We start from the raw sequence: 16,841 nt of genomic DNA, 5'->3' as shown, positions 1-16,841 counted from the left end.
TCCGGTGGACGTTTCACCCAAAAAGTGCAAGTAAACGTACCTGGAGGTACATATTTCGGGTGTTGCAAAAATGTAGGCAGAGTCACGTATTTCCAATGAGCCTGGGTTGATGAATTAACTGTGAACACAAACACCATTAACTTAAGTGAATGAAAGGCAATAATCAGAAAAATGCACTCATGCAAATAACTTTATTTGATTGATTCAATATGTATTGACATAGATTACTTTATTTGAATGTTTCCTTGATACTAACATGACACTGAGAAACACATAAAAAAGCATAAAAGAAATGCATAGTGGCATCATTGCATGATGACGTAAGGAACCTATGAATCAGCTTTTTGAACCGGTTCATTGAGCCGAAATGTCCGAAAAGAACCGGTTTGCGGAATCGGACTTTGCATCACTAGTACTAAGTGACTGCCTGTTTGTTTGCCATGTTGCTCCCTTTGTACAGGTGTAGTTCCTGCTTCCTTTCATGTGATTGCTTTTAAAGATATTCATACACACTTAAAATGGACTAAGAAAACATGTAAACCAATTAAAACTCTACTATACAAAAAAATCATTGTTATAAATAGAGCAGTAAAACATGTCTCTAATGTGAGTGTCACCATCTAAATCCCCCTTGTAAAAAAATATTTTTTAAACTTATTTAAAATAAGTTACCTGGTTGCCTTAAAATTTTGAGTTCATTGAAATAAAAAAATTGAGTTAATACAATGAACATTTAAGAGAATCGACATCCTTTATTCAAATATTATTAAAAGATTTTGTAAGCATATTGAACTGTAAAAAAAGTCCCAGCCTGAAATTTTTAAGTACAATCGACTTGGATGTTTAAGTTATTTCAACTTAGATTATGTTGAACTGACTTAAAAAAGTTTTTTCATCTTGTGTAACTTATAAAAAAAGTTGAACATTTCTTGACTTATTATGATGAGTATAAACAAAAAATGTAAAAACACTTTTTTACAGTGTGGGTACAGTGAAACAAGCCAAATTGTGCTATTATCACATTTTTATGTGGTTCAGATACAATATTTTTGAGTTTCTATTGAACCAATTTCCTTCATTTTGTCAACTCAAATTTTTAACTTCAATAAACTAAAAATGTTAATGCCACCAGGTTACCTACTATTTAAAGTTAAAAAAAAAAAAAAAAAAATTGTACAGTGTGAAAATGAATCTCTTCCGTGAGCACTTAACTGCCTTGCCTTGCCATATATACTGTATTTCACTATTTGCTTCATCTATGTCCTCACTATTACTTAATCCCTCCCTATTCTAGCTTGTACTATCCTGAAGAATGGCTGAAACTTTGTAATAATGCCACTTCTTGTGTTTATTGCCTCTTTAGTTTTAAGATTTAAAGTTCATTGCAAGTCCACATTTAATATAATTTAACGCAATTCTTTTTTCACAAGGGGAGCCTTGAGGCATTTCACTTCACTAATGTTAAAGTTGACCATTTCTGTTGGCTGTGTTTGTCAGTTTCTATGGCTTATCCACGAGTATCTTCTGACCCATGGTGTCCATGATTATTACTAGGTATATTTAGCAGCTTATTGGGTTTAGGAACAACGCTTTAAACTCTGTTTCTGGTAGGCATGCAATATCCTTTGAGGTGGTTTTCTTTATATTGACGTGATATTTGAGGATTCTCGACAGCGTGCATACGAATGTGTGTATCACTGTGTAATGAGATTTCAGAGCAGGTGTTTGTGTTGGGTTCACTGCTCTAATTGGGTTTCATGTTCTTCACGAATCCTTGCACTGCACACACAGTCTTTGATCTTTCTCCAGGCTCTCGCTGATGAGGAGGTGGGAACACTCATTAGCTTTGAGGTTTTTGCTTATCAAATGATGGCCATTAATTAAACCCAAACATACAGGGATCTCATCTCTAAATGCATACAGATACAAATAAAAACTTGCCTGGGTCTCGATGTTAACCCGGATGAGTTTTGTAGTGGGCAGATATAATCATAGACTAATGGAAGTGCATTAGACAGACTCATTTACATCTTTGAAGTAAAGAACTCATCTATTACTAATCAAACTTCAACCTCCATTCTCAAAATAGATATGACTACATAATACATAATTAATGGATATAATATATAATTTTAATTGTATGCTAGATGATTTCATCTCCAGATGCTTCTCTTAACCTATCATCATGGTGATTATGACAGAAACTGTATCTTTAGACAGAGGGATGGCACCAAGTGAATTAATTCAAAAGCTATATTAAATTTTGACAACTAAAAAATTCAATTTTGTTTAGTTTATATATATATATATATATATATATATATATATATATATATATATATATATATATATATATATATATATATATATATATATATATATATATATATATGTGGCCATTCAATGTCTTCTCTTATCAGAAAATAGGACACAGCCATGACATCTAAAAAAAAAAGGATTCTTTTATTCCGGACTGAGCCTCAAAGGAGACACAGCATTAATGTTTTTCTTGTTTAGGGAAGAAAACAGTCCCAAAAAGTTTTTGGTGAGACACTTCCAATTTATAAAACGAAGCTGGCATATAACAAAAATAATCAAACCACCCAAATGACTTCAGTGAGAGTGGGAAACAAACCAGTACCAGAATTACAAAAACAAATGAAATAAAAAGAAAAGAAAAGGTTCTTCACAATGATAATCTCAAAAATAAATACAAGGTGTGCAAAACAACGGTAGGGGCTTGTATGCGCCTAAAGGAATAAATAAAATACAGCATACATAAGAAATCGTCAAATTTTACCACATGAATACATCACATACATTACACTTCAACCCCTTTTGATGAAACCAGTCAGTAACTAGACTGAATAAAATAGTATATGCTTAACACAGTGTACAATACTATTCATAAACACACTTCAAAAGAATATAATGAGCAAAACTCACTCTTATTGAGACTCTGAAGCGCACAGAAAAAGCTCACATGAAAGCTGGCACACGTGCGATCTCACTTATCGCTGTTCTCCCCTCTAATACAGTATAAAGAACAATAATTACTGCATGTTCCATTAACATATATAATAAACAGCGTTATTTTAACCTTTTAACAACTTCCATAACACTTTAGATCAACTCACGCTCTATCTCCGTTGATGAGGTCCGAATTCCCCTCCCCCACTGGAGATTTCTCGCATGCAGGAACACAACACTCGTATACACAGCGTTTTACACCATCTACACAATCCGATCACACTATTGCATTCACCACAGATCTGCAAGTCGAAATTAAACTGGAGAGTGTCTCTCTTTAACAGTTTTATCAACTATTTCTTTCTCTGTGCAACTCTGTTTTTTTCTCTCACTGCGCTCTCAGTCTGACGCACATTTTTTTCTCTCTGCGCGTGCACGCTCTTAAAGGGGACAGCGCACACAGCTGTGTCATACACACATTAGAGTAATCACCGGTGAAATTGATCAACTACCAGGATATTCCCTACCCGGTTACACTCTCCCCTGCCTACAGTCAACGTCCTCGATGACTGCAAACATCCTTCAATCATCCACTGCTCCTTGTAGTTTCCCCGATGTGTACAAGACTATACCAGCCAACACCTGAGAGAGAACATCGGGACTAAAGGTCACAGCATTACAAGTAGACTTAGGCAGCCTGTTTGGATTACTATGAACCCCAGCAGTGGAACGCTGGGTCCTGCGAGGGAAAAGACGGGGTGACTCCACCTGGGCGCTCTCTGCTCTGAGCTTTCGGGGAACAGGAACTGGCCTAGAGAGCTCTTCGACACCACTTGCCTCACCCTCCACTGGTGCCTCATCATTGTCCTCTTGTGCTTCCTCCTCCCCTATTCCAGCATCATTTTCTGGCTCTGCAACTGGTTGCTGCAATGTCTCAAGCACTGGGTTCACCAAAGCCTCCTCCGTCCATCTGGCTTCCTCCACCAGCACGCATTCTGCATCCAACGACAGTGTCTCTTCCAACTCAGAGGTAGGTACTTCCACAGGTTTCACCTTTCTTCTAGGCATTGGCACTGGGACTGTTCTCGGACAGGGCCTGATGTCCGACCTATGCACTCTTTTTGCAGGACCTCCTGCCACCGGTTCCACTGTGTAAGTAGTACCATGTACTTCCACCACCCTGTATGCTGTAGGTGCCCAGGCATCCTGGATCTTGTTCCGTCCTGGGGGACGATATCGTAAGTATACCTGATGACCAACCGCTACCTCTGGGCAATATACCTTACTCTCACGTTTTCCAACACGGTCCGCAGCTTTCCTTTCAGCATACTCTCGCGCCCTGGCGTGAGCATCCCGAAGCCGTTCCTTATGAACAGACAACCAGGTAGGCTCCATCTCGCCTCCTGACTCCTGACCCAACAAGGCATCTACTGGTAGGTGTGGTTGCATTCCAAACAGCATGTAGTAAGGGGAGTAACCGGTGGAGGAATGGGGAGTTACATTGTAGGCATACACCAGCTCAGGCAAGTACTCTGGCCACTTCCTTTTCTTGTCAGGGGGCAATGAACGCAAGAGGTCGTGCAGAGTTCTGTTGAATCTCTCACACTGTGCATTTCCCTGGGGGTGATGTGGTGTAGTGCGAGACTTCTTCACCCCATAGAGCTTACAGAGCTCTGCAATAACGGCACTCTCAAAGTTCCTCCCCTGGTCTGAGTGGAGACTCTGCGGCACACCATACTTGAGGAACCATTCTTTTAAGAGGACTTTAGCGGTAGTGTCCGCCTTCTGGTTGCGGGTGGGGAATGCCTGGCTGAACTTAGTAAAGACATCAGTCACAACCAAGACATTCTCCCGCCCATCCGACGCAGGCTCTAGTGTGGTGAAATCCATTGCGACAACCTCCAATGGATGTGACGCCAAGAACGGGGTCCAAGGCGCCTGTATCTTGGGCTGCGGCATTTTGGCTAGCACACATCGCTGGCACTTCTTAACCCACTTATCCACAGCATCACCCATCCCAACCCAATAACAACGCTGCTTGAGCAGGCCTAGTGTCCTCTCTATGCCCTGATGCCCCATCTGGTCATGGACACTTTGCAACACCAGTTTGACCATACATGCAGGGAGCAGTAACTGTCGGCATTCCCCAAGGAAGGCATCGTCGATGACTCTGTACAACAGCCCTTCATTCTCCTGGATCCTGTCCCACTGTTTAAGTAACAACAGCACCGGTCGAGCTAGGCCTCTTTTCTCACGACCTGTGGGTTTCCTCTTCCTTCCCCAAAAACACTTAAGCACGCTGATGGACGGATCTGCCTCTTGGAACTGACGCAGCTCATCTCTCGTATATCCAGGTAATGTTGGTGTATTCTCCAGGAGGTGTTCCACTTCAGTCCCTTCATCATCCATGGCTGATTGTAGTGGTCCTGTATCTCCCTCTCTAGGCCCTGCTATTAGCCCTAATAGGTCGGCCTCCACTGCAGTTCCCGAGCGTAGCCCACTGCAAATAGCCACACAGCCATCGTACTCTGAGTCCTCAGTTACCACCTCCATTTTTTCCAGCCCTGGTCTTCGTGAGAGAGCATCGGCTGCAGTGTTACACCGTCCAGGGCGGTACTGTACCTCAAAATCGAAAACCGCAAGCTGTGCAACCCACCTCTGTTCAACGGCACCCAACTTGGCCGTGTTGAGATGACACAGGGGGTTGTTATCTGTTAGGACAGTAAACTTAGATCCCAGCAGGTAACTCCTGAACTTCTCCACTACTGCCCACTTGAGTGCCAGTAGCTCCAGCTTCATACTGCTGTAGTTTCTGTCATTTCGTTCCGCGCCCCTCAACCTCCGGCTTGCATAAGCTATCACAGTTTTCCTTCCCTCTTGCTGCTGGTACAGCACAGCGCCCAATCCTAGGTTACTGGCGTCAGTCTCTAGCACAAAAGGTAGGGCGAAGTCAGCATACCCCAGTGTTGGAGCGCAGGTAAGCTTTTCCTTGAGGTGCTCAAAGGCCTGTTGGCACTCTGTCGTCCAGGAGTCCTTGAACAATATATTGGCCTGGGCAACACTCCCCGGGCGGACACAAGTGTTTACCAGGTCATGGAGCGGACCTGCCATCCTAGAGAAACCCTCAATGAATCGCCGATAGTAACTGCAGAACCCTAAAAAGGATCGCAGTTCTTTCACGGTGTTAGGTACTGGCCACTGCTTCACTGCACTCACTTTGTCTGGGTCTGTAGACACCCCCTGAGCTGACACAACATGGCCCAGGAACCTTACCTCGGACTGCAGAAAGTGGCACTTTTCTGCCTTAACCTTTAGTCCAGCTTCCCTCAACCTCTGTAACACTGTCTCAAGCCTCACTAAGTGTCCTTCAAATGTACTTGAGTAGACAAGTAAGTCATCCAAATAGACAAGTACCATCTGAAAGACCAGATCACTCATTATGGCTTGCATGAGACGCTGGAATGTTGCCGGCGCATTACAGAGTCCAAATGGCATCCGGTGGTACTCATACAACCCAAACGGTGTAACAAAAGCTGTTTTGTGCTGGTCCTTCTCATGAACTGCCACCTGGTGATAGCCACTTGCAAGATCAATAGAAGAGAACACTTTAGCCCTGCTCAAAGCATCTAGACTCTCATCTATTCGTGGCAACGGGAATGCATCACGTCTAGTTTTAGAGTTCAGCTTCCTATAGTCCACGCATAGCCGGAGACTCCCATCCGACTTGCGAACTAACACCACCGGGGATGCGTATGAACTAGAGCTTTCTCGGATGACACCCTTCTTGAGCAGCCCAGAGATATGGTCCTTTACCTCCTCAAATTGGTTTGGGGGTATTCGCCGGTATGGCTGTGAGACCGGGAGGTCATCATTCAGGGGAATCTCATGCTTCACCAGGTCAGTACAACCAAGGTCTTCGTCACAGACAGCAAACACATCCAGATACTTCATCAGTAGTGCCTTCAGCTCTGCCTGTTGTGCAGGAGTACCCCCTATCCGAACTTTCTCCAATGGACATTGGAGGTCACTCCCAACCGCTGTCATTAACCTCTGGCTCACTGTAATTTCTTCATGATCAGCGGAGACCCGATGGAATGTAACCTCACAGGAGCTATCCTCAAAGCGAAGACCCTGAGCAAGTATCCCGAGTTTCATCTTAGGTGGCAACCACACATCCTCCGGTGACAAGTTTACTACCTGCACTGAAAACACACGCTGAGTGGGTGACACCAAGGTAGGAAGCAGGACCAGACCACCTGGCAACGATGTATTACCTGGTTCAAACAAACCTAAGCCTCTGTTTCCAACCAGTTCTTTGTGTGTTCTAGCCTGAATTGTAGCCACAGAGGCTGCAGGTACATGCGACTTAAGTGTGCCTGCCACCCGGACCATAGAGGTCGCCTCCACTGGGGTAGCCTCTTGAACCTTGCTAAAGGCAGCTCTCCAGTCAGCATCCAAAGTGCCTTCCAAAGCATGGTCGAACTCCGTCAAAATTAACTGCTTACAACGCTGCGCTATGTTCATGCCAAGAATGGCTGGGGGCGCTGAGTCAGTTTCTCCATCGTCCTGGTCACGTATCACCAGGAACCCGCATCCAGGTATCATCAACCCCATTACCTCGATATCAAGTTCAACGTATCCAAGGTAGGGAAGAGGCAGCCTATTAGCAGCTGTGATCTTTAGCCACTTGGTCGTACAATGCATGTCTTTATCTTCTCCATGAAGATGCTCTTTAAAGAAACTCTCTGTTAAAGTACTCACGTTGCTGCCAGTGTCCAAAAGGCACCTGACAGCTACCCCTCCAATGTGAATTTCTACTTCTGGGCACTTGCCCACTGCACGCTCCAGGAATCGCTCTTTAGTCAGGGTGCCACTTTTTGAGCCATTAGTGCCACCTCTCATTGCTCGGCTCGTCGCAATGGAGGCGCACCATTTCCCTGAAGACTCTGGGACTCGGCTGACGCTGGCACAGGGTTTTCTTGGAAGCGTGGCACAGTGCATTGCCGGGCTATGTGTCCAATGCCCTCGCACCTTAAACAAATGGGTTGGCCATCACGAGTATATTTTGGCTTAAATCTGGCCTTGCAAGGTTTCTCGCCACTTGGGTTGGACCTCTGGACGGTGAGATCACGAACAGCACTGGTAAGTTCCCCGATTGCTTTCCCTTGTTGTGTAATTACCTTAATTACTTCTTGTAGGGCTACAGTCAAGTCACTTGGTTCAGTGGCGGTAATCCTCGCATGCTCTACATTTTCGCTCACACCCACTAGGTTTCGATTTCTAGCAACATTAGCTGAACGGGGTCGCTCTTCCGAAAACCACATAAGGGCCTCTTCACGGACTTGAAATAATGTAGCGTGAGGTCGCTCTCGAACCAACTTGCGCAGTTCTCTCCTGAGAGTGGAATCCCTCACCCCCTCGATAAACTGATCTCTCACGGCCAGCTGCATGTTTGGAACGATATGGGGTGACTGCTGAAGTGCAGAATTTAACAACAATGACAGAGCATGTGAATAATCACGAAAATCCTCACCGTCTAATTGTTTTCGTGCATAAAATGCATGCAGCAATTGGGGGGTGCTCCGCTTTTCCCTAAAGGCGGCTCTCAAATAGGAGAACAGATCTTGGGGTGACTTATCCTCCCCTCCCATACACAATCTGACTTCATCTAGAGCTGAACCCCTTAAGTGGGAGAGGATAAAATCTACCTGATCCTCTGTATTCAAACCCCTCACTCTGATGACCCTCTCAAGCTCCTCAATGAACTCATCAACATTTTGGCAATCTTTACCTGGATCCCCACTGAAAGGTACAATTTGTCTCTCTCTTGGGATATACACATAAGATCTAGAATGCATATTAGTCATGTTAGAAAGGGTCGACATTACTTCATCATGTCTACGTCCTAACTCCAGTATCTGTGACTGTAGTTGTGAGATGGGGTTACCTCCCTCAATGTCCATTTCAGGAGCTGCAGCACCCGCACCTTGAATGTCCTCAGCCTGGCCGGCTGCATCGTCCATGCCCTCCACGTCCATGACTCGGCGTTGTAGACAGTCTCAGTTCTAAAGCAGTCAGTTAAACAAGCACTGTCCTTCAAAATCTCCTTACACGCAGCTGTCCTGGCGTGCTGGCCCTTGGTCCTCCCACAGTCTCTGTCAGGATGGTACACGATCCTCTGCAGGTCCTTATTGCACTCAGTTGCTCTTAACCACTACCGTTGTTTGCACCTTACTACTTTAACACTGTTTTGGCTCAAAAGAACCAACCCCAAACAAAAAACAGAATCCCACTTCTGACACCAAAATTAGATGTGGCCATTCAATGTCTTCTCTTATCAGAAAATAGGACACAGCCATGACATCTAAAAAAAAAAGGATTCTTTTATTCCGGACTGAGCCTCAAAGGAGACACAGCATTAATGTTTTTCTTGTTTAGGGAAGAAAACAGTCCCAAAAAGTTTTTGGTGAGACACTTCCAATTTATAAAACGAAGCTGGCATATAACAAAAATAATCAAACCACCCAAATGACTTCAGTGAGAGTGGGAAACAAACCAGTACCAGAATTACAAAAACAAATGAAATAAAAAGAAAAGAAAAGGTTCTTCACAATGATAATCTCAAAAATAAATACAAGGTGTGCAAAACAACGGTAGGGGCTTGTATGCGCCTAAAGGAATAAATAAAATACAGCATACATGAGAAATCGTCACATTTTACCACATGAATACATTACATACATTACACTTCAACCCCTTTTGATGAAACCAGTCAGTAACTAGACTGAATAAAATAGTATATGCTTAACACAGTGTACAATACTATTCATAAACACACTTCAAAAGAATATAATGAGCAAAACTCACTCTTATTGAGACTCTGAAGCGCACAGAAAAACTTATCGCTGTTCTCCCCTCTAATACAGTATAAAGAACAATAATTACTGCATGTTCCATTAACATATATAATAAACAGCGTTATTTTAACCTTTTAACAACTTCCATAACACTTTAGATCAACTCACGCTCTATCTCCGTTGATGAGGTCCGAATTCCCCTCCCCCACTGGAGATTTCTCGCATGCAGGAACACAACACTCGTATACACAGCGTTTTACACCATCTACACAATCCGATCACACTATTGCATTCACCACAGATCTGCAAGTCGAAATTAAACTGGAGAGTGTCTCTCTTTAACAGTTTTATCAACTATTTCTTTCTCTGTGTAACTCTGTTTTTTTCTCTCACTGCGCTCTCAGTCTGACGCACATTTTTTTCTCTCTGCGCGTGCACGCTCTTAAAGGGGACAGCGCACACAGCTGTGTCATACACACATTAGAGTAATCACCGGTGAAATTGATCAACTACCAGGATATTCCCTACCCGGTTACATACATATATATATTAGGGGTGTAACGATACGCGTATTCGTATTGAACCGTTCGGTACGAGGCTGATCGATTCGGTACGTAGTACGCATTATGTAACGAACGGTTCTTGGTCTATTAAATTAGATTTGGAAAATAAAAAAGTGTGTGAAATATAATAGCGTTCAACAAGGTAGCCCAATAACCAAAACGACGTAAAAGACAATGCCCCTGACACCGCCTAAGAGAAAAAAACAAAAAAACAAATAGGCTGGTCAGTCAGGTGCTCGCTTACTCGGTACACGCGGAATGCTCATTGCAAAATGGCTATTGCGTTTAACAGACCAGAAATAGAAGATCCTCCAATAACCAACGGGTCTGGTGTGTTGGTGAACTTTGGATTCTCTGTAAGCTATGATGGTGTTGGCAAGAGTGATGGATAAAAAAAACAATGGTATGTCGCATTTGCTACATGATGGTAGCCTACAGCAGTGGGAATAATTCATGTCAATCAACTCATTTACGCCGACAACAAGACGATAAAAAGAAAAAACAGCCACAAACTATCCCACAAACTATCCCTGCAGCATTTAGACCGACATTTCCAACTTATTCTAATGGCAAAAGACATTTATAGCCGCAGAAATGAGACCTTACGCCCGTTTCACACAAACTCCGTCTGCAGTGCGTAGCCTGTGCGGTGCATATTTTTTCTGTACAAATGTTAACGGTTGCGGACTGAAAACGCAACATATGTGAAAGGACAACAGGGCGTGCGGCTCCTGCACCGCATATGCAGCGCAAAATGCACCGCATACGCACTGCAGACGGAGTTTTAAGAACGTGCTTAAAGTAATTGAGCCCCGTTACAATGTTCCTTCACAAGCCCATTTCAGCCAGTAATTCCTGCTTTGTACTAAAAAACAAAAGCCCAAATAGAGAACCAATTGGCCAAAGCAACAGCGGTTGCTCTGACAACAGACGGCTGGACGTCAAGGGCTACACAAAGCTACCTGAATGTAACGGCACATTACATTACCGATGAATGGGAGCTGAACAGACACGCCCCCTTGAGAGTCACACAAGTGAGGATTTGGCCAAAGGGATGACAGAAGCAGTAGTGTGTGAAAAAAGTGTGGAGAGAGCTATTCTAAAGAGCTAATGTCTATTTCTGCAACTACATAGAAGATGGGTAAAGTATATAGCTCCATCTTTGTTCAATGTAAAAAAATAAATAAAATACAAATCATACTTTGTTAGTTTTAATAAATAATAAAAAAGGTAATTTATCTGCCATTTTTTTTCTTTTTAATGTACCTAAAACGTACCGAACCGAACCGTACCGAACTGAACCGTGACATCAGTGTATCGAACCGAACCGTGATTTTTGTGAACCGTAACACCCCTAATATATATATATATATATATATATATATATATATATATATATTGTAATAATATATATATATATATATATATATATATATATATATATATATATATATATATATATATATATATATAGTAATAAAGTTCGTAGATGGGAAGGAAGGAGGCGGGAACCGGCGAACGTTCAACAACTTTTTAATGTACAAAGAAATAAACAAAACGAAAGTAAACCGCGGGCAGCCCCTCACGGACGACTGCCCACATACACATAACAAAACTCAACATAAAGTTCAGGCCTGGTCCTCTCTCGTCTTCTGCTGCCCTTGCTTCTCCTTTTTTGCTCCCGTCCCTTGGCCGTGAGACGAGACCGGTGTGTCACGCAGCTGGTACTCATTACCACTCGTCACCGGCCCGCTCTCGTGGTCCCTCGCCCCGCTGCTTGCCACACCACATATATATATATATAAATAAATGTAGCTTAAATAAACAAAGTTATATAAAGACTTCCCTGTTCGTTGCATTGCCTTGTTAAACATGTTAGCATGGGTAAGAGGGGCAAATCTGTTGCTATGAACCAAAAAATAAACCAAAAATCCTGTGGTTCCTGACTGCTGTACACTAACTATACTGAAAAAAAAAATATATATCTTGGACTAATTTAAAAACATACTCTAATTTGTTACAGCCAAATGTATTATTATCCTGAAAATATATTAATGTTGGTTCAAACTTAAAATTGACTTAGTTAAAACAAAACAGAAAAATACTTTTTTCCCCCAGGGATTAAAAACATTAAAACAAAGTAAACACTATAAAGATCTTAATCAATATAATTCCTTTAGACATAAGCCAAACATTATAATGAAGCATTTGTACACGTTCAAGTAAGCATCATTTACTATGTTTCTTAATCAATCAACTCTCATGGGGACCTTGTTTTATGACCTTGTAATGTTTAATCAAAATAGCATAAATCACTTTTTCCGGTGAAATGACATGACTTCTTTTTGGTGACGTATACAAGACTTCCATCGACCAATATTCTGCTTAAACCCTGACCCTCCACAATCTCACATTAATTCAAAATCCAACCAATGAGAGATACAACTGAGAGCCTCTCATTGTTCTTTTTTAATAATCACAATGCAGAAGAAAAGATCTGTTGTTACTTAAATTTCATCATGACATAAAGAAAAGGATGAGTCTCTGGGATATATCTACTGAACATGAAGAGTACACTTATAGTTATCATAACGTTTTTGAAAAACATTAAACTTGGGATCATATGCACAACATTTTCCTTTCAACTGGTTAAACAGAACAGCTGTAGTTGCTATACAAAATGTATTCAGTCTTGACTAGATTAATTTGCATCTCTTTTTTGTGTAATCAGCCTTGGGTGGTTTGCAGAAATAATGCTCAAGGAAATGAACTTTTACTAATTCAGAGGAATTTATTATTTACATGTATGCATTTTCCAGATGCTATGACCCAGAGTGAATCACATTGCATTGCAAGGTTTACATTTACCATTAATGCATTACCTGGGAATCAAACCCATGACCTTTGCATCGCAAGCACAACTGCACTAATGTTTGATGAATTGACTGTCTGTGTCAGGGATATTCAGTCATTTGCTCATTTAGTTTCATTATCATGACTTTTTGCTTCTCATTATTATCTCCTGTTGTCACTGTTCATGTTTCCCGCCATCATTAGTTTCTATGGTAATTCATCTAATCATCACACCCGTTAAGCCGGGCATACACTGTGCGATTTTCGTCCGATTTCGAGCCGAATTCTGACTCGTGCGACTCTTTTTTGGGTCGGGCCGATTTTCAGATTTATCGTGCGTCGTTTGTCGCGAGGTGTTCGTGCAGTGTACAGGGGGAAACAAGGGGCGACAAACCTCTCACGATCGGGAATCGGATGGTCGGATGAATTTCTGGCGTGTCAGAAATTCTGCTCGCCCCTCGTGAGGTTATCGCACAGTTGAAGCAAAGCCACAAACTGATTGACCTATTTCCCCTCACTGCGCCTGCGCGAAAGCAGAAGTTCAACCATTTAATTTTTTAAAGCATTAAGGAAAAAACGAAAAGGGGGAGATCTTTAATTATGTAGGCAGCTATCAAATAGCAGAAATTAAGTAAACTGTTGTGCCTCCAGTTTGTGTTGTATATATCCAGTGCATATTATTAATTTAGCTAGTTGATCATTAATTTAGCTAGGCTACTTGTTTTACTTTCACATTTTATTTTTATTTTTTAATATTAATTAATATTTAACCTTCTCCATCTTGACACAATGTCATGTTGCAATGTGTTCTTTTTCTTCATGAACGCGAGTCAGTGGATATCACGCAATGCGCAGTTTAAACGCAGTCAATTATTCACTACAGAAAGTGAAAGTAAAATCTGACAAGCTTTCGGAGCATATTCTCAGACAACGAGAGATAAATGTAATTCAACATACTGATAACGCATAGCCTATTGCCTTATTTTCTTTCTTATTTATTTTCTTAATATTTCTATTTTGGTCCATATTGTGAGAAAAAAAATAGAAGAGAAGTAGGCCCATTTTGTATTAAACAAGTTGTTTTTAGATAAATCTGCCTTTTCATTGAGACGGTTATTATTATTGCAGTGTTCTGACATTATAATCATATAATTAGACCTATAATTCCTTGTTTAATCGGGCTAAATGTTTTTAAATAGTGAGGAGTAATCTATCTATTATTTTAGTATGCAGTGTGTCGATTATGCATTATTGTTGGGGGAGGGGGGCAAATTAATGTAATATCGATTTAATAATAAAAGTAGGCCTACTCTAATAATAATAATAATTTTATACATAAATTCTTAATACTCTTGATATCAATAGCTGATGCATTTGATAGGCTACCTTTCTTTAATACACCATGGTCTATCGTCGCCACGGGGGTTTTATTGCGCATGTTTCACCCGTACAGTGTGAGCAGTCAAGACGCGCTCGACGGTCGGACCGCACAGTGAGAGCACATCAATCGTGAGCTCTGGCTTTACATCGCATGCGATCTACTCGTACAGTGTGAGTAGGTAACCTTGCTGAAATCCCATAGAAATCGCACAGTGTATGCCCAGCTTTAGTCTTTTAGTTTGTTTTAAGTTTCTTATTTCTCTTCCTGGATTGGTTGTTGTTTGTGTATCACATTCTCTGAGTTTTTATTTTATTTTTATTATTTTTTTTAATTTAGCATAGTGTACAAATGTAAGAAAACAAGGAAAACCAGACAATATACCCATAACAAAAGAAAAAAGAAAAAAAAAAGATAACGAAAACAAGGGGAGTTGAACTAACATAAACGAGACTTAAACGAGTCATAAAAGAATGAATACAGTGAGAAGAATAAATTATACACTATTCAGGCTTGAGGAAATCCATGAAGGGCTGTCTCTGAGTTTGTTTGATTAAATACATTTATTTTAATCCATCTTCCTCTGTGGACGTTATTATCTGAGATCGTGGCTGACTGTTTAAGCTGCTAATATATTTCTTTTTTTTTTCTGATCAGCAGATAATTGTTTACTTAGTTAAATTGTTTAATCGTTTTTACTAGTTGTGAATTTATTTATGTATTTAAATTGTTTGTGTTTAAAAATGTATGTAGGGATGTTATCTGTTAAACCCAAATCGGGACAAAATGCCCGATTTCCCAACACGTTGAACTGAGCAATGCCATTGTACCATTTTAAAAGGCTGTACTTTTAAATGCATATAGCTCAGTAATGTCAGTTTTAAGAGGGAATGGGATTTTTGTTGGGAAAGTCGGGGGAGAGACTCACACTTCAATTAGACTGGATAAACACATGCAGCATATTAATTGTTAAGAAACAATCAACAAATCAAGCCTTTATTACATAACATTAGGCTATATCATTCAGCATTCAGAAAAATAATAGTTTGGGCTCCCAAGGGCTTCACACTTTTCTAAAACTGGCTTTCTCTCTGTTGACCTGCTGATGAATTCTCCAAGCAGGGTCGAAAAATAAACATCGCATTAGACAATAATATGCATCTAGACAGCTGCAATGGAAAATGATGGGCCGCTTGCTCTTGCTGCTGCTGCACCCCGTCAGTGTGACAACCCTAAGTCTCCCTGTTTTCCTATTGGGCAGAATGGGGGAGTTTCTGATTGGTTCTCCTGTGTAAATTGAGAATTAATTAGAGTTAGTATAAGAGTGGTGTGTATCATTAGGCTTGTTCGAGATCCATTGGCGCTGCGCAGACTGATCAGTATATGACATCAAAGTACCGCTAGAACGATTGTAGAGCAAACGGCTCCTTGTGCTTTTGAATCTCTCTTGCGGTTATTGAATGTCATACACCGATCGGTCTTCACAGCGCCAATGGATCTCGAACAAGACTAGCATCAGGGGGCACTTTCTGTGGGATAGATATTCTCTGTGCAGGATGTAAGCTCTAACCGTTTACTTATCATTTGTCTTTTGTTGGTATTTCCTAAGTCATGTAGCACACATTTATATTCTGTTACATTTGTTTCTTTGTTATCCCTAGACTTCTGTTTATTCATATTCCTATGTGTTGTTTGTTGTGTTATTTCAATTTAATACATTTTTATTCACTAGACTTTGTTGTCCGATTCCCCCTTTTAAGTTGCGACTTTAAACGAGTGGGTCATAACATAAAATTGGGGGTTCGTCCAGGATGCTACATGGTTAGGTAAATGCAATATGTTTAGTGTGCTCACTTATATAAATGAGTAGACTCCAGGAAGTTAGTGTTCTCAGCTGGGTTTGTAATCCATCTCTAATCCTATTTGTTGTTTTCATTTGTTATTTTGCCTTTCTTATTTTTGAAGGAGGTTGGGGGTATGCTTCAGGCTTTAGGTTTCATTACCAATTGTCCGTAAGTTCAGCATTTAAAGGCGCCTCAAGCCCCGTACACCTTTGAAGATCAGGTAGGTTTGTTAGTTTGGGTTTATAGTTAGCTGGAGTCTCTCATTTTTCATAAGACGGCACTGTTGTTGTTGTAGTTTCTTCTGTATCTGTGTTTGTGATGCATACAGAGGTTAAAGTAATTTGAGAAATTACTTGTGGTAAGTCTCAATTTATCT

The 16,841-nt window shown here is 41.1% G+C and overlaps 1 long non-coding RNA gene across 1 annotated transcript; it reads right to left on the bottom strand.

Moving 5' to 3' along the window:
• Positions 1-2,466: 2,466 nt before the first annotated feature.
• Positions 2,467-4,053, bottom strand: LOC137090782 (uncharacterized). The gene is made up of 3 exons (XR_010907969.1): positions 3,138-4,053; positions 2,947-3,029; positions 2,467-2,750 (listed from the first exon to the last, which is right to left on the bottom strand). It is a non-coding gene; the product is annotated as an uncharacterized lncRNA (long non-coding RNA).
• Positions 4,054-16,841: the final 12,788 nt, after the last annotated feature.

This window comes from Pseudorasbora parva, chromosome 10 (assembly GCF_024679245.1).
Source record: "Pseudorasbora parva isolate DD20220531a chromosome 10, ASM2467924v1, whole genome shotgun sequence".
Classification (NCBI taxonomy): Eukaryota; Metazoa; Chordata; class Actinopteri; order Cypriniformes; family Gobionidae; genus Pseudorasbora; species Pseudorasbora parva.
Note: the sequence above shows the minus strand (reverse complement) of the source record. Positions and strands in the feature narration are given on the sequence as shown.